Genomic DNA, 23,723 nt, shown 5'->3' with positions numbered 1-23,723 from the left:
GGGGATAGGTTCAAGGTAGGTGTTTGTGGCGGCTGCGGTGGTGGTGGTGGTGGGTGGTGGTGGTTTTTGTTGTGGGTTGTTGGTTTTTGTTTGGTTGTTGTGAAGGGGGAAGAGGGCGGAGGATGAGGACCCCTTAGCAAATGGGAGCGGAAGGATGTCAGGAAAGGAGCCCAGAGGGGTTCGTGTGGGAATGGGCCAGGGCAGCTGGGAGGGGCTTGTGGGTAGTGCCTGAACAGAGGGGAAGGGAGAGCTGAAGGGAGAGCTGAAGGCCAGGGCGAGCAGGGGGGGACTGAGGTAAGGCTGTCAGCGGAGTTCCAGCAGACAGGTTCAAGTGAGGATGTTTTGGTTTTGGTTTTTGGCTTGCTGTGTGTGTGTGTGTGTGTGTGAGTTTGATTGTTTGTTTGAGAAGGGGGTAGAGGGGTGGATAGGTTGGATGCCTTTGAAGTGATGGGGAAAGTTCCCAGGAAGAGGGGGGTGTAGGTGGGTGGGGGCAGGGCGGGGCGAGGGGGGCGGGGACCCGGTTGTGCAGAGCGCCTGCGTGGGGGTTGCGTGCGTGCCGTGGCGTGCGTGGGGGTTGCGTGCGTGCCGGGGAAGGGAGTCCCCGGAGCGACTGCTGAGGGCCACCGCGGCGAGCGAGCGTGGGTGAAGGAGCTGAGGATGTGAGCAGGGCTGCAGCGGGCAGGTCCAAGGTAGGTTTGTGTTTTATCTTTGTGAGAAGGGAAGAGGGTGCCTAGGATGCTTGGGAAAAGGGGGATGGAAGGTCCCAGGAAGTGTTTGGGGGAAAGGTGCGTGTTTGGGGCGGGACGAGGGGGGCGGGGAGCGGCTTGGGGGCGGCGCAGGCGTGGGGGTTGGGTGCGTGCAGGGGAAGGGAGCGCGCAGGGACTGTGGAGGGCCACCGCGAGCGTGGGGGCCGGAGGTGAGGATGGCAGCGGAGCCCCAGCTGAGAGGTTGAAGTTAGGGTTCGTTTTGAGAGGCAGGAAGAGGGTGGATGGGATCCCTTGGAAAAGTGGAGGCGAGGTCCTAGGAAGGGTTGGGCCTGTGCGGGTGCGGGGAGCGTGGAGGCGGGCGGGCACCCCTTGCCCCCAGAGCGTGCGTGGGGGTTGCAGGGGAAGGGAGGCGGGAGGGAATGGAGAGGGACACGGAGAGCCTGGGGCCCTGCGGGGAGGTTGTGAGGGGCATTCTAGGGGATAGGTTCAAGGTAGGTGTTTGTGGCGGCTGCTGTGGTGGTGGTGGTGGGTGGTGGTGGTTTTTGTTGTGGGTTTTTGGTTTTTGTTTGGTTGTTGTGAAGGGGGAAGAGGGCGGAGGATGAGGACCCCTTAGCAAATGGGAGCGGAAGGATGTCAGGAAAGGAGCCCAGAGGGGTTCGTGTGGGAATGGGCCAGGGCAGCTGGGAGGGTCTTGTGGGTAGTGCCTGAACAGAGGGGAAGGGAGAGCTGAAGGGAGTGCTGAGGGCCAGGGCGAGCAGGGGGGGACTGAGGTAAGGCTGTCAGAGGAGTTCCAGCAGACAGGTTCAAGTGAGGATGTTTTGGTTTTGGTTTTTGGCTTGCTGTGTGTGTGTGTGTGTGCGTTTGATTGTTTGTTTGAGAAGGGGGTAGAGGGGTGGATAGGTTGGATGCCTTTGAAGTGATGGGGAAAGTTCCCAGGAAGAGGGGGGTGTAGGTGGGTGGGGGCAGGGCGGGGCGAGGGGGGCGGGGACCCGGTTGTGCAGAGCGCCTGCGTGGGGGTTGCGTGCGTGCCGTGGCGTGCGTGGGGGTTGCATGCGTGCCGGGGAAGGGAGTCCCCGGAGCGACTGCTGAGGGCCACCGCGGCGAGCGAGCGTGGGTGAAGGAGCTGAGGATGTGAGCAGGGCTGCAGCGGGCAGGTCCAAGGTAGGTTTGTGTTTTATCTTTGTGAGAAGGGAAGAGGGTGCCTAGGATGCTTGGGAAAAGGGGGATGGAAGGTCCCAGGAAGTGTTTGGGGGAAAGGTGCGTGTTTGGGGCGGGACGAGGGGGGCGGGGAGCGGCTTGGGGGCGGCGCAGGCGTGGGGGTTGGGTGCGTGCAGGGGAAGGGAGCGCGCAGGGACTGTGGAGGGCCACCGCGAGCGTGGGGGCCGGAGGTGAGGATGGCAGCGGAGCCCCAGCTGAGAGGTTGAAGTTAGGGTTCGTTTTGAGAGGCAGGAAGAGGGTGGATGGGATCCCTTGGAAAAGTGGAGGCGAGGTCCTAGGAAGGGTTGGGCCTGTGCGGGTGCGGGGAGCGTGGAGGCGGGCGGGCACCCCTTGCCCCCAGAGCGTGGGTGGGGGTTGCAGGGGAAGGGAGGCGGGAGGGAATGGAGAGGGACACGGAGAGCCTGGGGCCCTGCGGGGAGGTTGTGAGGGGCATTCTAGGGGATAGGTTCAAGGTAGGTGTTTTGGCGGCTGCGGTGGTGGTGTTGGTGGGTGGTGGTGGTTTTTGTTGTGGGTTGTTGGTTTTTGTTTGGTTGTTGTGAAGGGGGAAGAGGGCGGAGGATGAGGACCCCTTAGCAAATGGGAGCGGAAGGATGTCAGGAAAGGAGCCCAGAGGGGTTCCTGTGGCAATGGGCCAGGGCAGCTGGGAGGGGCTTGTGGGTAGTGCCTGAACAGAGGGGAAGGGAGAGCTGAAGGCCAGGGCGAGCAGGGGGGGACTGAGGTAAGGCTGTCAGCGGAGTTCCAGCAGACAGGTTCAAGTGAGGATGTTTTGGTTTTGGTTTTTGGCTTGCTGTGTGTGTGTGTGTGTGTGTGCGTTTGATTGTTTGTTTGAGAAGGGGGTAGAGGGGTGGATAGGTTGGATGCCTTTGAAGTGATGGGGAAAGTTCCCAGGAAGAGGGGGGTGTAGGTGGGTGGGGGCAGGGCGGGGCGAGGGGGGCGGGGACCCGGTTGTGCAGAGCGCCTGCGTGGGGGTTGCGTGCGTGCCGTGGCGTGCGTGGGGGTTGCGTGCGTGCCGGGGAAGGGAGTCCCCGGAGCGACTGCTGAGGGCCACCGCGGCGAGCGAGCGTGGGTGAAGGAGCTGAGGATGTGAGCAGGGCTGCAGCGGGCAGGTCCAAGGTAGGTTTGTGTTTTATCTTTGTGAGAAGGGAAGAGGGTGCCTAGGATGCTTGGGAAAAGGGGGATGGAAGGTCCCAGGAAGTGTTTGGGGGAAAGGTGCGTGTTTGGGGCGGGACGAGGGGGGCGGGGAGCGGCTTGGGGGCGGCGCAGGCGTGGGGGTTGGGTGCGTGCAGGGGAAGGGAGCGCGCAGGGACTGTGGAGGGCCACCGCGAGCGTGGGGGCCGGAGGTGAGGATGGCAGCGGAGCCCCAGCTGAGAGGTTGAAGTTAGGGTTCGTTTTGAGAGGCAGGAAGAGGGTGGATGGGATCCCTTGGAAAAGTGGAGGCGAGGTCCTAGGAAGGGTTGGGCCTGTGCGGGTGCGGGGAGCGTGGAGGCGGGCGGGCACCCCTTGCCCCCAGAGCGTGCGTGGGGGTTGCAGGGGAAGGGAGGCGGGAGGGAATGGAGAGGGACACGGAGAGCCTGGGGCCCTGCGGGGAGGTTGTGAGGGGCATTCTAGGGGATAGGTTCAAGGTAGGTGTTTGTGGCGGCTGCTGTGGTGGTGGTGGTGGGTGGTGGTGGTTTTTGTTGTGGGTTTTTGGTTTTTGTTTGGTTGTTGTGAAGGGGGAAGAGGGCGGAGGATGAGGACCCCTTAGCAAATGGGAGCGGAAGGATGTCAGGAAAGGAGCCCAGAGGGGTTCCTGTGGCAATGGGCCAGGGCAGCTGGGAGGGGCTTGTGGGTAGTGCCTGAACAGAGGGGAAGGGAGAGCTGAAGGCCAGGGCGAGCAGGGGGGGACTGAGGTAAGGCTGTCAGCGGAGTTCCAGCAGACAGGTTCAAGTGAGGATGTTTTGGTTTTGGTTTTTGCCTTGCTGTGTGTGTGTGTGTGTGCGTTTGATTGTTTGTTTGAGAAGGGGGTAGAGGGGTGGATAGGTTGGATGCCTTTGAAGTGATGGGGAAAGTTCCCAGGAAGGGGGGGGTGTAGGTGGGTGGGGGCAGGGCGGGGCGAGGGGGGCGGGGACCCGGTTGTGCAGAGCGCCTGCGTGGGGGTTGCGTGCGTGCCGTGGCGTGCGTGGGGGTTGCGTGCGTGCCGGGGAAGGGAGTCCCCGGAGCGACTGCTGAGGGCCACCGCGGCGAGCGAGCGTGGGTGAAGGAGCTGAGGATGTGAGCAGGGCTGCAGCGGGCAGGTCCAAGGTAGGTTTGTGTTTTATCTTTGTGAGAAGGGAAGAGGGTGCCTAGGATGCTTGGGAAAAGGGGGATGGAAGGTCCCAGGAAGTGTTTGGGGGAAAGGTGCGTGTTTGGGGCGGGACGAGGGGGGCGGGGAGCGGCTTGGGGGCGGCGCAGGCGTGGGGGTTGGGTGCGTGCAGGGGAAGGGAGCGCGCAGGGACTGTGGAGGGCCACCGCGAGCTTGGGGGCCGGAGGTGAGGATGGCAGCGGAGCCCCAGCTGAGAGGTTGAAGTTAGGGTTCGTTTTGAGAGGCAGGAAGAGGGTGGATGGGATCCCTTGGAAAAGTGGAGGCGAGGTCCTAGGAAGGGTTGGGCCTGTGCGGGTGCGGGGAGCGTGGAGGCGGGCGGGCACCCCTTGCCCCCAGAGCGTGCGTGGGGGTTGCGTGGGTGCAGGGGAAGGGAGGCGGGAGGGAATGGAGAGGGACACGGAGAGCCTGGGGCCCTGCGGGGAGGTTGTGAGGGGCATTCTAGGGGATAGGTTCAAGGTAGGTGTTTGTGGCGGCTGCGGTGGTGGTGGTGGTGGGTGGTGGTGGTTTTTGTTGTGGGTTGTTGGTTTTTGTTTGGTTGTTGTGAAGGGGGAAGAGGGCGGAGGATGAGGACCCCTTAGCAAATGGGAGCGGAAGGATGTCAGGAAAGGAGCCCAGAGGGGTTCGTGTGGGAATGGGCCAGGGCAGCTGGGAGGGGCTTGTGGGTAGTGCCTGAACAGAGGGGAAGGGAGAGCTGAAGGGAGAGCTGAAGGCCAGGGCGAGCAGGGGGGGACTGAGGTAAGGCTGTCAGCGGAGTTCCAGCAGACAGGTTCAAGTGAGGATGTTTTGGTTTTGGTTTTTGGCTTGCTGTGTGTGTGTGTGTGTGTGTGCGTTTGATTGTTTGTTTGAGAAGGGGGTAGAGGGGTGGATAGGTTGGATGCCTTTGAAGTGATGGGGAAAGTTCCCAGGAAGAGGGGGGTGTAGGTGGGTGGGGGCAGGGCGGGGCGAGGGGGGCGGGGACCCGGTTGTGCAGAGCGCCTGCGTGGGGGTTGCGTGCGTGCCGTGGCGTGCGTGGGGGTTGCGTGCGTGCCGGGGAAGGGAGTCCCCGGAGCGACTGCTGAGGGCCACCGCGGCGAGCGAGCGTGGGTGAAGGAGCTGAGGATGTGAGCAGGGCTGCAGCGGGCAGGTCCAAGGTAGGTTTGTGTTTTATCTTTGTGAGAAGGGAAGAGGGTGCCTAGGATGCTTGGGAAAAGGGGGATGGAAGGTCCCAGGAAGTGTTTGGGGGAAAGGTGCGTGTTTGGGGCGGGACGAGGGGGGCGGGGAGCGGCTTGGGGGCGGCGCAGGCGTGGGGGTTGGGTGCGTGCAGGGGAAGGGAGCGCGCAGGGACTGTGGAGGGCCACCGCGAGCGTGGGGGCCGGAGGTGAGGATGGCAGCGGAGCCCCAGCTGAGAGGTTGAAGTTAGGGTTCGTTTTGAGAGGCAGGAAGAGGGTGGATGGGATCCCTTGGAAAAGTGGAGGCGAGGTCCTAGGAAGGGTTGGGCCTGTGCGGGTGCGGGGAGCGTGGAGGCGGGCGGGCACCCCTTGCCCCCAGAGCGTGCGTGGGGGTTGCAGGGGAAGGGAGGCGGGAGGGAATGGAGAGGGACACGGAGAGCCTGGGGCCCTGCGGGGAGGTTGTGAGGGGCATTCTAGGGGATAGGTTCAAGGTAGGTGTTTGTGGCGGCTGCGGTGGTGGTGGTGGTGGGTGGTGGTGGTTTTTGTTGTGGGTTGTTGGTTTTTGTTTGGTTGTTGTGAAGGGGGAAGAGGGCGGAGGATGAGGACCCCTTAGCAAATGGGAGCGGAAGGATGTCAGGAAAGGAGCCCAGAGGGGTTCGTGTGGGAATGGGCCAGGGCAGCTGGGAGGGGCTTGTGGGTAGTGCCTGAACAGAGGGGAAGGGAGAGCTGAAGGGAGTGCTGAGGGCCAGGGCGAGCAGGGGGGGACTGAGGTAAGGCTGTCAGCGGAGTTCCAGCAGACAGGTTCAAGTGAGGATGTTTTGGTTTTGGTTTTTGGCTTGCTGTGTGTGTGTGTGTGTGAGTTTGATTGTTTGTTTGAGAAGGGGGTAGAGGGGTGGATAGGTTGGATGCCTTTGAAGTGATGGGGAAAGTTCCCAGGAAGGGGGGGGTGTAGGTGGGTGGGGGCAGGGCGGGGCGAGGGGGGCGGGGACCCGGTTGTGCAGAGCGCCTGCGTGGGGGTTGCGTGCGTGCCGTGGCGTGCGTGGGGGTTGCATGCGTGCCAGGGAAGGGAGTCCCCGGAGCGACTGCTGAGGGCCACCGCGGCGAGCGAGCGTGGGTGAAGGAGCTGAGGATGTGAGCAGGGCTGCAGCGGGCAGGTCCAAGGTAGGTTTGTGTTTTATCTTTGTGAGAAGGGAAGAGGGTGCCTAGGATGCTTGGGAAAAGGGGGATGGAAGGTCCCAGGAAGTGTTTGGGGGAAAGGTGCGTGTTTGGGGCGGGACGAGGGGGGCGGGGAGCGGCTTGGGGGCGGCGCAGGCGTGGGGGTTGGGTGCGTGCAGGGGAAGGGAGCGCGCAGGGACTGTGGAGGGCCACCGCGAGCGTGGGGGCCGGAGGTGAGGATGGCAGCGGAGCCCCAGCTGAGAGGTTGAAGTTAGGGTTCGTTTTGAGAGGCAGGAAGAGGGTGGATGGGATCCCTTGGAAAAGTGGAGGCGAGGTCCTAGGAAGGGTTGGGCCTGTGCGGGTGCGGGGAGCGTGGAGGCGGGCGGGCACCCCTTGCCCCCAGAGCGTGGGTGGGGGTTGCAGGGGAAGGGAGGCGGGAGGGAATGGAGAGGGACACGGAGAGCCTGGGGCCCTGCGGGGAGGTTGTGAGGGGCATTCTAGGGGATAGGTTCAAGGTAGGTGTTTGTGGCGGCTGCAGTGGTGGTGGTGGTGGGTGGTGGTGGTTTTTGTTGTGGGTTGTTGGTTTTTGTTTGGTTGTTGTGAAGGGGGAAGAGGGCGGAGGATGAGGACCCCTTAGCAAATGGGAGCGGAAGGATGTCAGGAAAGGAGCCCAGAGGGGTTCGTGTGGGAATGGGCCAGGGCAGCTGGGAGGGGCTTGTGGGTAGTGCCTGAACAGAGGGGAAGGGAGAGCTGAAGGGAGTGCTGAGGGCAAGGGCGAGCAGGGGGGGACTGAGGTAAGGCTGTCAGCGGAGTTCCAGCAGACAGGTTTAAGTGAGGATGTTTTGGTTTTGGTTTTTGGCTTGCTGTGTGTGTGTGTGTGTGAGTTTGATTGTTTGTTTGAGAAGGGGGTAGAGGGGTGGATAGGTTGGATGCCTTTGAAGTGATGGGGAAAGTTCCCAGGAAGGGGGGGGTGTAGGTGGGTGGGGGCAGGGAGGGGCGAGGGGGGCGGGACCCGGTTGTGCAGAGCGCCTGCGTGGGGGTTGCGTGCGTGCCGTGGCGTGCGTGGGGGTTGCGTGCGTGCCGGGGAAGGGAGTCCCGGAGCGACTGCTGAGGGCCACCGCGGCGAGCGAGCGTGGGTGAAGGAGCTGAGGATGTGGGCAGGGCTGCAGCGGGCAGGTCCAAGGTAGGTTTGTGTTTTATCTTTGTGAGAAGGGAAGAGGGTGCCTAGGATGCTTGGGAAAAGGGGGATGGAAGGTCCCAGGAAGTGTTTGGGGGAAAGGTGCGTGTTTGGGGCGGGAAGAGGGGGGCGGGGAGCTGCTTGGGGGCCCGCGCAGGTGTGGGGGTTGGGTGCGTGCAGGGGAAGGGAGCGCGCAGGGACTGTGGAGGGCCACCGCGAGCTTGGGGGCAGGAGGTGAGGATGGCAGCGGAGCCCCAGCTGAGAGGTTGAAGTTAGGGTTCCTTTTGAGCGGGTTCCTTTGAGAGGCAGGAAGAAGGTGGATGGGATCCCTTGGAAAAGTGGAGGCGAGGTCTAGGAGAGGTCCTAGTAAGGGTTGGGCCTGTGCGGGTGCGGGGAGCGTGGAGGCGGGCGGGCACCCCTTGCCCCCAGAGCGTGCGTGGGGGTTGCGTGGGTGCAGGGGAAGGGAGGCGGGAGGGAATGGAGAGGGACACGGAGAGCCTGGGGCCCTGCGGGGAGGTTGTGAGGGGCATTCTAGGGGATAGGTTCAAGGTAGGTGTTTGTGGCGGCTGCGGTGGTGGTGGTGGTGGGTGGTGGTGGTTTTTGTTGTGGGTTGTTGGTTTTTGTTTGGTTGTTGTGAAGGGGGAAGAGGGCGGAGGATGAGGACCCCTTAGCAAATGGGAGCGGAAGGATGTCAGGAAAGGAGCCCAGAGGGGTTCGTGTGGGAATGGGCCAGGGCAGCTGGGAGGGGCTTGTGGGTAGTGCCTGAACAGAGGGGAAGGGAGAGCTGAAGGGAGTGCTGAGGGCCAGGGCGAGCAGGGGGGGACTGAGGTAAGGCTGTCAGCGGAGTTCCAGCAGACAGGTTCAAGTGAGGATGTTTTGGTTTTGGTTTTTTGCTTGCTGTGTGTGTGTGTGTGTGAGTTTGATTTGTTTGTTTGAGAAGGGGGTAGAGGGGTGGATAGGTTGGATGCCTTTGAAGTGATGGGGAAAGTTCCCAGGAAGGGGGGGGTGTAGGTGGGTGGGGGCAGGGCGGGGCGAGGGGGGCGGGGACCCGGTTGTGCAGAGCGCCTGCGTGGGGGTTGCGTGCGTGCCGTGGCGTGCGTGGGGGTTGCGTGCGTGCCGGGGAAGGGAGTCCCCGGAGCGACTGCTGAGGGCCACCGCGGCGAGCGAGCGTGGGTGAAGGAGCTGAGGATGTGAGCAGGGCTGCAGCGGGCAGGTCCAAGGTAGGTTTGTGTTTTATCTTTGTGAGAAGGGAAGAGGGTGCCTAGGATGCTTGGGAAAAGGGGGATGGAAGGTCCCAGGAAGTGTTTGGGGGAAAGGTGCGTGTTTGGGGCGGGACGAGGGGGGCGGGGAGCGGCTTGGGGGCGGCGCAGGTGTGGGGGTTGGGTGCGTGCAGGGGAAGGGAGCGCGCAGGGACTGTGGAGGGCCACCGCGAGCGTGGGGGCCGGAGGTGAGGATGGCAGCGGAGCCCTGGCTGAGAGGTTGAAGTTAGGGTTCGTTTTGAGAGGCAGGAAGAGGGTAGATGGGATCCCTTGGAAAAGTGGAGGCGAGGTCTAGGAGAGGTCCTAGGAAGGGTTGGGCCTGTGCGGGTGCGGGGAGCTTGGAGGCGGGCGGGTACCCCTTGCCCCCAGAGCGTGCGTGGGGGTTGCGTGGGTGCAGGGGAAGGGAGGCGGGGGGGAATGGAGAGGGACACGGAGAGCCTGGGGCCCTGCGGGGAGGTTGTGAGGGGCATTCTAGGGGATAGGTTCAAGGTAGGTGTTTGTGGCGGCTGCGGTGGTGGTGGTGGTGGGTGGTGGTGGTTTTTGTTGTGGGTTGTTGGTTTTTGTTTGGTTGTTGTGAAGGGGGAAGAGGGCGGAGGATGAGGACCCCTTAGCAAATGGGAGCGGAAGGATGTCAGGAAAGGAGCCCAGAGGGGTTCGTGTGGGAATGGGCCAGGGCAGCTGGGAGGGGCTTGTGGGTAGTGCCTGAACAGAGGGGAAGGGAGAGCTGAAGGGAGTGCTGAGGGCCAGGGCGAGCAGGGGGGGACTGAGGTAAGGCTGTCAGCGGAGTTCCAGCAGACAGGTTCAAGTGAGGATGTTTTGGTTTTGGTTTTTGGCTTGCTGTGTGTGTGTGTGTGTGCGTTTGATTGTTTGTTTGAGAAGGGTGTAGAGGGGTGGATAGGTTGGATGCCTTTGAAGTGATGGGGAAAGTTCCCAGGAAGGGGGGGGGTGTAGGTGGGTGGGGGCAGGGCGGGGCGAGGGGGGCGGGGACCCGGTTGTGCAGAGCGCCTGCGTGGGGGTTGCGTGCGTGCCGTGGCGTGCGTGGGGGTTGCATGCGTGCCAGGGAAGGGAGTCCCCGGAGCGACTGCTGAGGGCCACCGCGGCGAGCGAGCGTGGGTGAAGGAGCTGAGGATGTGAGCAGGGCTGCAGCGGGCAGGTCCAAGGTAGGTTTGTGTTTTATCTTTGTGAGAAGGGAAGAGGGTGCCTAGGATGCTTGGGAAAAGGGGGATGGAAGGTCCCAGGAAGTGTTTGGGGGAAAGGTGCGTGTTTGGGGCGGGACGAGGGGGGCGGGGAGCGGCTTGGGGGCGGCGCAGGCGTGGGGGTTGGGTGCGTGCAGGGGAAGGGAGCGCGCAGGGACTGTGGAGGGCCACCGCGAGCGTGGGGGCCGGAGGTGAGGATGGCAGCGGAGCCCCAGCTGAGAGGTTGACGTTAGGGTTCGTTTTGAGAGGCAGGAAGAGGGTGGATGGGATCCCTTGGAAAAGTGGAGGCGAGGTCTAGGAGAGGTCGTAGGAAGGGTTGGGCCTGTGCGGGTGCGGGGACCATGGAGGCGGGCGGGCACCCCTTGCCCCCAGAGCGTGCGTGGGGGTTGCGTTGGTGCAGGGGAAGGGAGGCGGGAGGGAATGGAGTGGGACACGGAGAGCCTGGGGCCCTGCGGGGAGGTTGTGAGGGGCATTCTAGGGGATAGGTTCAAGGTAGGTGTTTGTGGCGGCTGCAGTGGTGGTGGTGGTGGGTGGTGGTGGTTTTTGTTGTGGGTTGTTGGTTTTTGTTTGGTTGTTGTGAAGGGGGAAGAGGGCGGAGGATGAGGACCCCTTAGCAAATGGGAGCGGAAGGATGTCAGGAAAGGAGCCCAGAGGGGTTCCTGTGGGAATGGGCCAGGGCAGCTGGGAGGGGCTTGTGGGTAGTGCCTGAACAGAGGGGAAGGGAGAGCTGAAGGGAGTGCTGAGGGCCAGGGCGAGCAGGGGGGGACTGAGGTAAGGCTGTCAGCGGAGTTCCAGCAGACAGGTTCAAGTGAGGATGTTTTGGTTTTGGTTTTTTGCTTGCTGTGTGTGTGTGTGTGTGAGTTTGATTTGTTTGTTTGAGAAGGGGGTAGAGGGGTGGATAGGTTGGATGCCTTTGAAGTGATGGGGAAAGTTCCCAGGAAGGGGGGGGTGTAGGTGGGTGGGGGCAGGGCGGGGCGAGGGGGGCGGGGACCCGGTTGTGCAGAGCGCCTGCGTGGGGGTTGCGTGCGTGCCGTGGCGTGCGTGGGGGTTGCGTGCGTGCCGGGGAAGGGAGTCCCCGGAGCGACTGCTGAGGGCCACCGCGGCGAGCGAGCGTGGGTGAAGGAGCTGAGGATGTGAGCAGGGCTGCAGCGGGCAGGTCCAAGGTAGGTTTGTGTTTTATCTTTGTGAGAAGGGAAGAGGGTGCCTAGGATGCTTGGGAAAAGGGGGATGGAAGGTCCCAGGAAGTGTTTGGGGGAAAGGTGCGTGTTTGGGGCGGGACGAGGGGGGCGGGGAGCGGCTTGGGGGCGGCGCAGGTGTGGGGGTTGGGTGCGTGCAGGGGAAGGGAGCGCGCAGGGACTGTGGAGGGCCACCGCGAGCGTGGGGGCCGGAGGTGAGGATGGCAGCGGAGCCCTGGCTGAGAGGTTGAAGTTAGGGTTCGTTTTGAGAGGCAGGAAGAGGGTAGATGGGATCCCTTGGAAAAGTGGAGGCGAGGTCTAGGAGAGGTCCTAGGAAGGGTTGGGCCTGTGCGGGTGCGGGGAGCTTGGAGGCGGGCGGGTACCCCTTGCCCCCAGAGCGTGCGTGGGGGTTGCGTGGGTGCAGGGGAAGGGAGGCGGGGGGGAATGGAGAGGGACACGGAGAGCCTGGGGCCCTGCGGGGAGGTTGTGAGGGGCATTCTAGGGGATAGGTTCAAGGTAGGTGTTTGTGGCGGCTGCGGTGGTGGTGGTGGTGGGTGGTGGTGGTTTTTGTTGTGGGTTGTTGGTTTTTGTTTGGTTGTTGTGAAGGGGGAAGAGGGCGGAGGATGAGGACCCCTTAGCAAATGGGAGCGGAAGGATGTCAGGAAAGGAGCCCAGAGGGGTTCGTGTGGGAATGGGCCAGGGCAGCTGGGAGGGGCTTGTGGGTAGTGCCTGAACAGAGGGGAAGGGAGAGCTGAAGGGAGTGCTGAGGGCCAGGGCGAGCAGGGGGGGACTGAGGTAAGGCTGTCAGCGGAGTTCCAGCAGACAGGTTCAAGTGAGGATGTTTTGGTTTTGGTTTTTGGCTTGCTGTGTGTGTGTGTGTGTGCGTTTGATTGTTTGTTTGAGAAGGGTGTAGAGGGGTGGATAGGTTGGATGCCTTTGAAGTGATGGGGAAAGTTCCCAGGAAGGGGGGGGGTGTAGGTGGGTGGGGGCAGGGCGGGGCGAGGGGGGCGGGGACCCGGTTGTGCAGAGCGCCTGCGTGGGGGTTGCGTGCGTGCCGTGGCGTGCGTGGGGGTTGCATGCGTGCCAGGGAAGGGAGTCCCCGGAGCGACTGCTGAGGGCCACCGCGGCGAGCGAGCGTGGGTGAAGGAGCTGAGGATGTGAGCAGGGCTGCAGCGGGCAGGTCCAAGGTAGGTTTGTGTTTTATCTTTGTGAGAAGGGAAGAGGGTGCCTAGGATGCTTGGGAAAAGGGGGATGGAAGGTCCCAGGAAGTGTTTGGGGGAAAGGTGCGTGTTTGGGGCGGGACGAGGGGGGCGGGGAGCGGCTTGGGGGCGGCGCAGGCGTGGGGGTTGGGTGCGTGCAGGGGAAGGGAGCGCGCAGGGACTGTGGAGGGCCACCGCGAGCGTGGGGGCCGGAGGTGAGGATGGCAGCGGAGCCCCAGCTGAGAGGTTGACGTTAGGGTTCGTTTTGAGAGGCAGGAAGAGGGTGGATGGGATCCCTTGGAAAAGTGGAGGCGAGGTCTAGGAGAGGTCGTAGGAAGGGTTGGGCCTGTGCGGGTGCGGGGACCATGGAGGCGGGCGGGCACCCCTTGCCCCCAGAGCGTGCGTGGGGGTTGCGTTGGTGCAGGGGAAGGGAGGCGGGAGGGAATGGAGTGGGACACGGAGAGCCTGGGGCCCTGCGGGGAGGTTGTGAGGGGCATTCTAGGGGATAGGTTCAAGGTAGGTGTTTGTGGCGGCTGCAGTGGTGGTGGTGGTGGGTGGTGGTGGTTTTTGTTGTGGGTTGTTGGTTTTTGTTTGGTTGTTGTGAAGGGGGAAGAGGGCGGAGGATGAGGACCCCTTAGCAAATGGGAGCGGAAGGATGTCAGGAAAGGAGCCCAGAGGGGTTCGTGTGGGAATGGGCCAGGGCAGCTGGGAGGGGCTTGTGGGTAGTGCCTGAACAGAGGGGAAGGGAGAGCTGAAGGGAGTGCTGAGGGCCAGGGCGAGCAGGGGGGGACTGAGGTAAGGCTGTCAGCGGAGTTCCAGCAGACAGGTTCAAGTGAGGATGTTTTGGTTTTGGTTTTTGGCTTGCTGTGTGTGTGTGTGTGTGCGTTTGATTGTTTGTTTGAGAAGGGGGTAGAGGGGTGGATAGGTTGGATGCCTTTGAAGTGATGGGGAAAGTTCCCAGGAAGGGGGGGGTGTAGGTGGGTGGGGGCAGGGCGGGGCGAGGGGGGCGGGGACCCGGTTGTGCAGAGCGCCTGCGTGGGGGTTGCGTGCGTGCCGTGGCGTGCGTGGGGGTTGCATGCGTGCCAGGGAAGGGAGTCCCCGGAGCGACTGCTGAGGGCCACCGCGGCGAGCGAGCGTGGGTGAAGGAGCTGAGGATGTGAGCAGGGCTGCAGCGGGCAGGTCCAAGGTAGGTTTGTGTTTTATCTTTGTGAGAAGGGAAGAGGGTGCCTAGGATGCTTGGGAAAAGGGGGATGGAAGGTCCCAGGAAGTGTTTGGGGGAAAGGTGCGTGTTTGGGGCGGGACGAGGGGGGCGGGGAGCGGCTTGGGGGCGGCGCAGGCGTGGGGGTTGGGTGCGTGCAGGGGAAGGGAGCGCGCAGGGACTGTGGAGGGCCACCGCGAGCGTGGGGGCCGGAGGTGAGGATGGCAGCGGAGCCCCAGCTGAGAGGTTGACGTTAGGGTTCGTTTTGAGAGGCAGGAAGAGGGTGGATGGGATCCCTTGGAAAAGTGGAGGCGAGGTCCTAGGAAGGGTTGGGCCTGTGCGGGTGCGGGGAGCGTGGAGGCGGGCGGGCACCCCTTGCCCCCAGAGCGTGCGTGGGGGTTGCGTGGGTGCAGGGGAAGGGAGGCGGGGGGGAATGGAGAGGGACACGGAGAGCCTGGGGCCCTGCGGGGAGGTTGTGAGGGGCATTCTAGGGGATAGGTTCAAGGTAGGTGTTTGTGGCGGCTGCGGTGGTGGTGGTGGTGGGTGGTGGTGGTTTTTGTTGTGGGTTGTTGGTTTTTGTTTGGTTGTTGTGAAGGGGGAAGAGGGCGGAGGATGAGGACCCCTTAGCAAATGGGAGCGGAAGGATGTCAGGAAAGGAGCCCAGAGGGGTTCGTGTGGGAATGGGCCAGGGCAGCTGGGAGGGGCTTGTGGGTAGTGCCTGAACAGAGGGGAAGGGAGAGCTGAAGGGAGTGCTGAGGGCCAGGGCGAGCAGGGGGGGACTGAGGTAAGGCTGTCAGCGGAGTTCCAGCAGACAGGTTCAAGTGAGGATGTTTTGGTTTTGGTTTTTGGCTTGCTGTGTGTGTGTGTGTGTGCGTTTGATTGTTTGTTTGAGAAGGGGGTAGAGGGGTGGATAGGTTGGATGCCTTTGAAGTGATGGGGAAAGTTCCCAGGAAGGGGGGGGTGTAGGTGGGTGGGGGCAGGGCGGGGCGAGGGGGGCGGGGACCCGGTTGTGCAGAGCGCCTGCGTGGGGGTTGCGTGCGTGCCATGGCGTGCGTGGGGGTTGCGTGCGTGCCGGGGAAGGGAGTCCCCGGAGCGACTGCTGAGGGCCACCGCGGCGAGCGAGCGTGGGTGAAGGAGCTGAGGATGTGAGCAGGGCTGCAGCGGGCAGGTCCAAGGTAGGTTTGTGTTTTATCTTTGTGAGAAGGGAAGAGGGTGCCTAGGATGCTTGGGAAAAGGGGGATGGAAGGTCCCAGGAAGTGTTTGGGGGAAAGGTGCGTGTTTGGGGCGGGACGAGGGGGGCGGGGAGCGGCTTGGGGGCGGCGCAGGTGTGGGGGTTGGGTGCGTGCAGGGGAAGGGAGCGCGCAGGGACTGTGGAGGGCCACCGCGAGCGTGGGGGCCGGAGGTGAGGATGGCAGCGGAGCCCTGGCTGAGAGGTTGAAGTTAGGGTTCGTTTTGAGAGGCAGGAAGAGGGTAGATGGGATCCCTTGGAAAAGTGGAGGCGAGGTCTAGGAGAGGTCCTAGGAAGGGTTGGGCCTGTGCGGGTGCGGGGAGCTTGGAGGCGGGCGGGTACCCCTTGCCCCCAGAGCGTGCGTGGGGGTTGCGTGGGTGCAGGGGAAGGGAGGCGGGGGGGAATGGAGAGGGACACGGAGAGCCTGGGGCCCTGCGGGGAGGTTGTGAGGGGCATTCTAGGGGATAGGTTCAAGGTAGGTGTTTGTGGCGGCTGCGGTGGTGGTGGTGGTGGGTGGTGGTGGTTTTTGTTGTGGGTTGTTGGTTTTTGTTTGGTTGTTGTGAAGGGGGAAGAGGGCGGAGGATGAGGACCCCTTAGCAAATGGGAGCGGAAGGATGTCAGGAAAGGAGCCCAGAGGGGTTCGTGTGGGAATGGGCCAGGGCAGCTGGGAGGGGCTTGTGGGTAGTGCCTGAACAGAGGGGAAGGGAGAGCTGAAGGGAGTGCTGAGGGCCAGGGCGAGCAGGGGGGGACTGAGGTAAGGCTGTCAGCGGAGTTCCAGCAGACAGGTTCAAGTGAGGATGTTTTGGTTTTGGTTTTTGGCTTGCTGTGTGTGTGTGTGTGTGCGTTTGATTGTTTGTTTGAGAAGGGTGTAGAGGGGTGGATAGGTTGGATGCCTTTGAAGTGATGGGGAAAGTTCCCAGGAAGGGGGGGGGTGTAGGTGGGTGGGGGCAGGGCGGGGCGAGGGGGGCGGGGACCCGGTTGTGCAGAGCGCCTGCGTGGGGGTTGCGTGCGTGCCGTGGCGTGCGTGGGGGTTGCATGCGTGCCAGGGAAGGGAGTCCCCGGAGCGACTGCTGAGGGCCACCGCGGCGAGCGAGCGTGGGTGAAGGAGCTGAGGATGTGAGCAGGGCTGCAGCGGGCAGGTCCAAGGTAGGTTTGTGTTTTATCTTTGTGAGAAGGGAAGAGGGTGCCTAGGATGCTTGGGAAAAGGGGGATGGAAGGTCCCAGGAAGTGTTTGGGGGAAAGGTGCGTGTTTGGGGCGGGACGAGGGGGGCGGGGAGCGGCTTGGGGGCGGCGCAGGCGTGGGGGTTGGGTGCGTGCAGGGGAAGGGAGCGCGCAGGGACTGTGGAGGGCCACCGCGAGCGTGGGGGCCGGAGGTGAGGATGGCAGCGGAGCCCCAGCTGAGAGGTTGACGTTAGGGTTCGTTTTGAGAGGCAGGAAGAGGGTGGATGGGATCCCTTGGAAAAGTGGAGGCGAGGTCTAGGAGAGGTCGTAGGAAGGGTTGGGCCTGTGCGGGTGCGGGGACCATGGAGGCGGGCGGGCACCCCTTGCCCCCAGAGCGTGCGTGGGGGTTGCGTTGGTGCAGGGGAAGGGAGGCGGGAGGGAATGGAGTGGGACACGGAGAGCCTGGGGCCCTGCGGGGAGGTTGTGAGGGGCATTCTAGGGGATAGGTTCAAGGTAGGTGTTTGTGGCGGCTGCAGTGGTGGTGGTGGTGGGTGGTGGTGGTTTTTGTTGTGGGTTGTTGGTTTTTGTTTGGTTGTTGTGAAGGGGGAAGAGGGCGGAGGATGAGGACCCCTTAGCAAATGGGAGCGGAAGGATGTCAGGAAAGGAGCCCAGAGGGGTTCGTGTGGGAATGGGCCAGGGCAGCTGGGAGGGGCTTGTGGGTAGTGCCTGAACAGAGGGGAAGGGAGAGCTGAAGGGAGTGCTGAGGGCCAGGGCGAGCAGGGGGGGACTGAGGTAAGGCTGTCAGCGGAGTTCCAGCAGACAGGTTCAAGTGAGGATGTTTTGGTTTTGGTTTTTGGCTTGCTGTGTGTGTGTGTGTGTGCGTTTGATTGTTTGTTTGAGAAGGGGGTAGAGGGGTGGATAGGTTGGATGCCTTTGAAGTGATGGGGAAAGTTCCCAGGAAGGGGGGGGTGTAGGTGGGTGGGGGCAGGGCGGGGCGAGGGGGGCGGGGACCCGGTTGTGCAGAGCGCCTGCGTGGGGGTTGCGTGCGTGCCGTGGCGTGCGTGGGGGTTGCATGCGTGCCAGGGAAGGGAGTCCCCGGAGCGACTGCTGAGGGCCACCGCGGCGAGCGAGCGTGGGTGAAGGAGCTGAGGATGTGAGCAGGGCTGCAGCGGGCAGGTCCAAGGTAGGTTTGTGTTTTATCTTTGTGAGAAGGGAAGAGGGTGCCTAGGATGCTTGGGAAAAGGGGGATGGAAGGTCCCAGGAAGTGTTTGGGGGAAAGGTGCGTGTTTGGGGCGGGACGAGGGGGGCGGGGAGCGGCTTGGGGGCGGCGCAGGCGTGGGGGTTGGGTGCGTGCAGGGGAAGGGAGCGCGCAGGGACTGTGGAGGGCCACCGCGAGCGTGGGGGCCGGAGGTGAGGATGGCAGCGGAGCCCCAGCTGAGAGGTTGACGTTAGGGTTCGTTTTGAGAGGCAGGAAGAGGGTGGATGGGATCCCTTGGAAAAGTGGAGGCGAGGTCCTAGGAAGGGTTGGGCCTGTGCGGGTGCGGGGAGCGTGGAGGCGGGCGGGCACCCCTTGCCCCCAGAGCGTGCGTGGGGGTTGCGTGGGTGCAGGGGAAGGGAGGCGGGGGGGAATGGAGAGGGACACGGAGAGCCTGGGGCCCTGCGGGGAGGTTGTGAGGGGCATTCTAGGGGATAGGTTCAAGGTAGGTGTTTGTGGCGGCTGCGGTGGTGGTGGTGGTGGGTGGTGGTGGTTTTTGTTGTGGGTTGTTGGTTTTTGTTTGGTTGTTGTGAAGGGGGAAGAGGGCGGAGGATGAGGACCCCTTAGCAAATGGGAGCGGAAGGATGTCAGGAAAGGAGCCCAGAGGGGTTCGTGTGGGAATGGGCCAGGGCAGCTGGGAGGGGCTTGTGGGTAGTGCCTGAACAGAGGGGAAGGGAGAGCTGAAGGGAGTGCTGAGGGCCAGGGCGAGCAGGGGGGGACTGAGGTAAGGCTGTCAGCGGAGTTCCAGCAGACAGGTTCAAGTGAGGATGTTTTGGTTTTGGTTTTTGGCTTGCTGTGTGTGTGTGTGTGTGCGTTTGATTGTTTGTTTGAGAAGGGGGTAGAGGGGTGGATAGGTTGGATGCCTTTGAAGTGATGGGGAAAGTTCCCAGGAAGGGGGGGGTGTAGGTGGGTGGGGGCAGGGCGGGGCGAGGGGGGCGGGGACCCGGTTGTGCAGAGCGCCTGCGTGGGGGTTGCGTGCGTGCCGTGGCGTGCGTGGGGGTTGCGTGCGTGCCGGGGAAGGGAGTCCCCGGAGCGACTGCTGAGGGCCACCGCGGCGAGCGAGCGTGGGTGAAGGAGCTGAGGATGTGAGCAGGGCTGCAGCGGGCAGGTCCAAGGTAGGTTTGTGTTTTATCTTTGTGAGAAGGGAAGAGGGTGCCTAGGATGCTTGGGAAAAGGGGGATGGAAGGTCCCAGGAAGTGTTTGGGGGAAAGGTGCGTGTTTGGGGCGGGACGAGGGGGGCGGGGAGCGGCTTGGGGGCCGCGCAGGCGTGGGGGTTGGGTGCGTGCAGGGGAAGGGAGCGCGCAGGGACTGTGGAGGGCCACCGCGAGCGTGGGGGCCGGAGGTGAGGATGGCAGCGGAGCCCCAGCTGAGAGGTTGAAGTTAGGGTTCGTTTTGAGAGGCAGGAAGAGGGTGGATGGGATCCCTTGGAAAAGTGGAGGCGAGGTCCTAGGAAGGGTTGGGCCTGTGCGGGTGCGGGGAGCGTGGAGGCGGGCGGGCACCCCTTGCCCCCAGAGCGTGCGTGGGGGTTGCGTGGGTGCAGGGGAAGGGAGGCGGGGGGGAATGGAGAGGGACACGGAGAGCCTGGGGCCCTGCGGGGAGGTTGTGAGGGGCATTCTAGGGGATAGGTTCAAGGTAGGTGTTTGTGGCGGCTGCGGTGGTGGTGGTGGTGGGTGGTGGTGGTTTTTGTTGTGGGTTGTTGGTTTTTGTTTGGTTGTTGTGAAGGGGGAAGAGGGCGGAGGATGAGGACCCCTTAGCAAATGGGAGCGGAAGGATGTCAGGAAAGGAGCCCAGAGGGGTTCGTGTGGGAATGGGCCAGGGCAGCTGGGAGGGGCTTGTGGGTAGTGCCTGAACAGAGGGGAAGGGAGAGCTGAAGGGAGTGCTGAGGGCCAGGGCGAGCAGGGGGGGACTGAGGTAAGGCTGTCAGCGGAGTTCCAGCAGACAGGTTCAAGTGAGGATGTTTTGGTTTTGGTTTTTGGCTTGCTGTGTGTGTGTGTGTGTGAGTTTGATTGTTTGTTTGAGAAGGGGGTAGAGGGGTGGATAGGTTGGATGCCTTTGAAGTGATGGGGAAAGTTCCCAGGAAGGGGGGGGTGTAGGTGGGTGGGGGCAGGGCGGGGCGAGGGGGGCGGGGACCCAGTTGTGCAGAGCGCCTGCGTGGGGGTTGCGTGCGTGCCATGGCGTGCGTGGGGGTTGCGTGCATGCCGGGGAAGGGAGTCCCCGGAGCGACTGCTGAGGGCCACCGCGGCGAGCGAGCGTGGGTGAAGGAGCTGAGGATGTGAGCAGGGCTGCAGCGGGCAGGTCCAAGGTAGGTTTGTGTTTTATCTTTGTGAGAAGGGAAGAGGGTGCCTAGGATGCTTGGGAAAAGGGGGATGGAAGGTCCCAGGAAGTGTTTGGGGGAAAGGTGCGTGTTTGGGGCGGGACGAGGGGGGCGGGGAGCGGCTTGGGGGCGGCGCAGGCGTGGGGGTTGGGTGCGTGCAGGGGAAGGGAGCGCGCAGGGACTGTGGAGGGCCACCGCGAGCGTGGGGGCCGGAGGTGAGGATGGCAGCGGAGCCCCAGCTGAGAGGTTGACGTTAGGGTTCGTTTTGAGAGGCAGGAAGAGGGTGGATGGGATCCCTTGGAAAAGTGGAGGCGAGGTCTAGGAGAGGTCGTAGGAAGGGTTGGGCCTGTGCGGGTGCGGGGACCATGGAGGCGGGCGGGCACCCCTTGCCCCCAGAGCGTGCGTGGGGGTTGCGTTGGTGCAGGGGAAGGGAGGCGGGAGGGAATGGAGAGGGACACGGAGAGCCTGGGGCCCTGCGGGGAGGTTGTGAGGGGCATTCTAGGGGATAGGTTCAAGGTAGGTGTTTGTGGCGGCTGCAGTGGTGGTGGTGGTGGGTGGTGGTGGTTTTTGTTGTGGGTTGTTGGTTTTTGTTTGGTTGTTGTGAAGGGGGAAGAGGGCGGAGGATGAGGACCCCTTAGCAAATGGGAGCGGAAGGATGTCAGGAAAGGAGCCCAGAGGGGTTCGTGTGGGAATGGGCCAGGGCAGCTGGGAGGGGCTTGTGGGTAGTGCCTGAACAGAGGGGAAGGGAGAGCTGAAGGGAGTGCTGAGGGCCAGGGCGAGCAGGGGGGGACTGAGGTAAGGCTGTCAGCGGAGTTCCAGCAGACAGGTTCAAGTGAGGATGTTTTGGTTTTGGTTTTTGGCTTGCTGTGTGTGTGTGTGTGTGCGTTTGATTGTTTGTTTGAGAAGGGTGTAGAGGGGTGGATAGGTTGGATGCCTTTGAAGTGATGGGGAAAGTTCCCAGGAAGGGGGGGGTGTAGGTGGGTGGGGGCAGGGCGGGGCGAGGGGGGCGGGGACCCGGTTGTGCAGAGCGCCTGCGTGGGGGTTGCGTGCGTGCCGTGGCGTGCGTGGGGGTTGCATGCGTGCCAGGGAAGGGAGTCCCCGGAGCGACTGCTGAGGGCCACCGCGGCGAGCGAGCGTGGGTGAAGGAGCTGAGGATGTGAGCAGGGCTGCAGCGGGCAGGTCCAAGGTAGGTTTGTGTTTTATCTTTGTGAGAAGGGAAGAGGGTGCCTAGGATGCTTGGGAAAAGGGGGATGGAAGGTCCCAGGAAGTGTTTGGGGGAAAGGTGCGTGTTTGGGGCGGGACGAGGGGGGCGGGGAGCGGCTTGGGGGCCGCGCAGGCGTGGGGGTTGGGTGCGTGCAGGGGAAGGGAGCGCGCAGGGACTGTGGAGGGCCACCGCGAGCGTGGGGGCCGGAGGTGAGGATGGCAGCGGAGCCCCAGCTGAGAGGTTGACGTTAGGGTTCGTTTTGAGAGGCAGGAAGAGGGTGGATGGGATCCCTTGGAAAAGTGGAGGCGAGGTCCTAGGAAGGGTTGGGCCTGTGCGGGTGCGGGGAGCGTGGAGGCGGGCGGGCACCCCTTGCCCCCAGAGCGTGCGTGGGGGTTGCGTGGGTGCAGGGGAAGGGAGGCGGGGGGGAATGGAGAAGGACACGGAGAGCCTGGGGCCCTGCGGGGAGGTTGTGAGGGGCATTCTAGGGGATAGGTTCAAGGTAGGTGTTTGTGGCGGCTGCAGTGGTGGTGGTGGTGGGTGGTGGTGGTTTTTGTTGTGGGTTGTTGGTTTTTGTTTGGTTGTTGTGAAGGGGGAAGAGGGCGGAGGATGAGGACCCCTTAGCAAATGGGAGCGGAAGGATGTCAGGAAAGGAGCCCAGAGGGGTTCGTGTGGGAATGGGCCAGGGCAGCTGGGAGGGGCTTGTGGGTAGTGCCTGAACAGAGGGGAAGGGAGAGCTGAAGGGAGTGCTGAGGGCCAGGGCGAGCAGGGGGGGACTGAGGTAAGGCTGTCAGCGGAGTTCCAGCAGACAGGTTCAAGTGAGGATGTTTTGGTTTTGGTTTTTGGCTTGCTGTGTGTGTGTGTGTGTGCGTTTGATTGTTTGTTTGAGAAGGGGGTAGAGGGGTGGATAGGTTGGATGCCTTTGAAGTGATGGGGAAAGTTCCCAGGAAGGGGGGGGTGTAGGTGGGTGGGGGCAGGGCGGGGCGAGGGGGGCGGGGACCCAGTTGTGCAGAGCGCCTGCGTGGGGGTTGCGTGCGTGCCATGGCGTGCGTGGGGGTTGCGTGCGTGCCGGGGAAGGGAGTCCCCGGAGCGACTGCTGAGGGCCACCGCGGCGAGCGAGCGTGGGTGAAGGAGCTGAGGATGTGAGCAGGGCTGCAGCGGGCAGGTCCAAGGTAGGTTTGTGTTTTATCTTTGTGAGAAGGGAAGAGGGTGCCTAGGATGCTTGGGAAAAGGGGGATGGAAGGTCCCAGGAAGTGTTTGGGGGAAAGGTGCGTGTTTGGGGCGGGACGAGGGGGGCGGGGAGCGGCTTGGGGGCGGCGCAGGCGTGGGGGTTGGGTGCGTGCAGGGGAAGGGAGCGCGCAGGGACTGTGGAGGGCCACCGCGAGCGTGGGGGCCGGAGGTGAGGATGGCAGCGGAGCCCCAGCTGAGAGGTTGAAGTTAGGGTTCGTTTTGAGAGGCAGGAAGAGGGTGGATGGGATCCCTTGGAAAAGTGGAGGCGAGGTCCTAGGAAGGGTTGGGCCTGTGCGGGTGCGGGGAGCGTGGAGGCGGGCGGGCACCCCTTGCCCCCAGAGCGTGGGTGGGGTTTGCGTGGGTGCAGGGGAAGGGAGGCGGGAGGGAATGGAGAGGGACACGGAGAGCCTGGGGCCCTGCGGGGAGGTTGTGAGGGGCATTCTAGGGGATAGGTTCAAGGTAGGTGTTTGTGGCGGCTGCGGTGGTGGTGGTGGTGGGTGGTGGTGGTTTTTGTTGTGGGTTGTTGGTTTTTGTTTGGTTGTTGTGAAGGGGGAAGAGGGCGGAGGATGAGGACCCCTTAGCAAATGGGAGCGGAAGGATGTCAGGAAAGGAGCCCAGAGGGGTTCGTGTGGGAATGGGCCAGGGCAGCTGGGAGGGGCTTGTGGGTAGTGCCTGAACAGAGGGGAAGGGAGAGCTGAAGGGAGTGCTGAGGGCCAGGGCGAGCAGGGGGGGACTGAGGTAAGGCTGTCAGCGGAGTTCCAGCAGACAGGTTCAAGTGAGGATGTTTTGGTTTTGGTTTTTGGCTTGCTGTGTGTGTGTGTGTGTGTGTGAGTTTGATTGTTTGTTTGAGAAGGGGGTAGAGGGGTGGATAGGTTGGATGCCTTTGAAGTGATGGGGAAAGTTCCCAGGAAGAGGGGGGTGTAGGTGGGTGGGGGCAGGGCGGGGCGAGGGGGGCGGGGACCCGGTTGTGCAGAGCGCCTGCGTGGGGGTTGCGTGCGTGCCGTGGCGTGCGTGGGGGTTGCGTGCGTGCCGGGGAAGGGAGTCCCCGGAGCGACTGCTGAGGGCCACCGCGGCGAGCGAGCGTGGGTGAAGGAGCTGAGGATGTGAGCAGGGCTGCAGCGGGCAGGTCCAAGGTAGGTTTGTGTTTTATCTTTGTGAGAAGGGAAGAGGGTGCCTAGGATGCTTGGGAAAAGGGGGATGGAAGGTCCCAGGAAGTGTTTGGGGGAAAGGTGCGTGTTTGGGGCGGGACGAGGGGGGCGGGGAGCGGCTTGGGGGCGGCGCAGGCGTGGGGGTTGGGTGCGTGCAGGGGAAGGGAGCGCGCAGGGACTGTGGAGGGCCACCGCGAGCGTGGGGGCCGGAGGTGAGGATGGCAGCGGAGCCCCAGCTGAGAGGTTGAAGTTAGGGTTCCTTTTGAGAGGCAGGAAGAGGGTGGATGGGATCCCTTGGAAAAGTGGAGGCGAGGTCCTAGGAAGGGTTGGGCCTGTGCGGGTGCGGGGAGCTTGGAGGCGGGCGGGCACCCCTTGCCCCCAGAGCGTGGGTGGGGGTTGCGTGGGTGCAGGGG

At 63.4% G+C, this 23,723-nt stretch overlaps 1 protein-coding gene across 2 annotated transcripts in view; it reads left to right on the top strand.

Moving 5' to 3' along the window:
* Positions 1–1,748: 1,748 nt before the first annotated feature.
* LOC110255649 (uncharacterized) overlaps positions 1,749–23,723 on the top strand; it is a 130,384-nt gene continuing 108,409 nt past the window's right edge. Inside the window, exon 1 of one of the 2 annotated variants that reach the window (XM_084979486.1) lies at positions 1,749–1,868. The gene's annotated coding sequence lies outside the window, so the exon portion shown is untranslated. Of the gene's footprint in view, positions 1,869–7,659; positions 7,753–23,723 lie in introns of those variants that run through there. The other variant, XM_084979484.1, reaches the window with a different exon arrangement.

Source organism: Sus scrofa, chromosome 10 (assembly GCF_054392235.1).
Source record: "Sus scrofa isolate SSC_HxYL_T2T_F1_AM1 chromosome 10, Sscrofa_HxYL_maternal_Yorkshire_Landrace_v2.0, whole genome shotgun sequence".
Lineage (NCBI taxonomy): Eukaryota > Metazoa > Chordata > Mammalia > Artiodactyla > Suidae > Sus > Sus scrofa.
The sequence above is the reverse complement of the archived record's forward strand: the minus strand, read 5'-3'. Positions and strand labels throughout refer to the sequence as shown.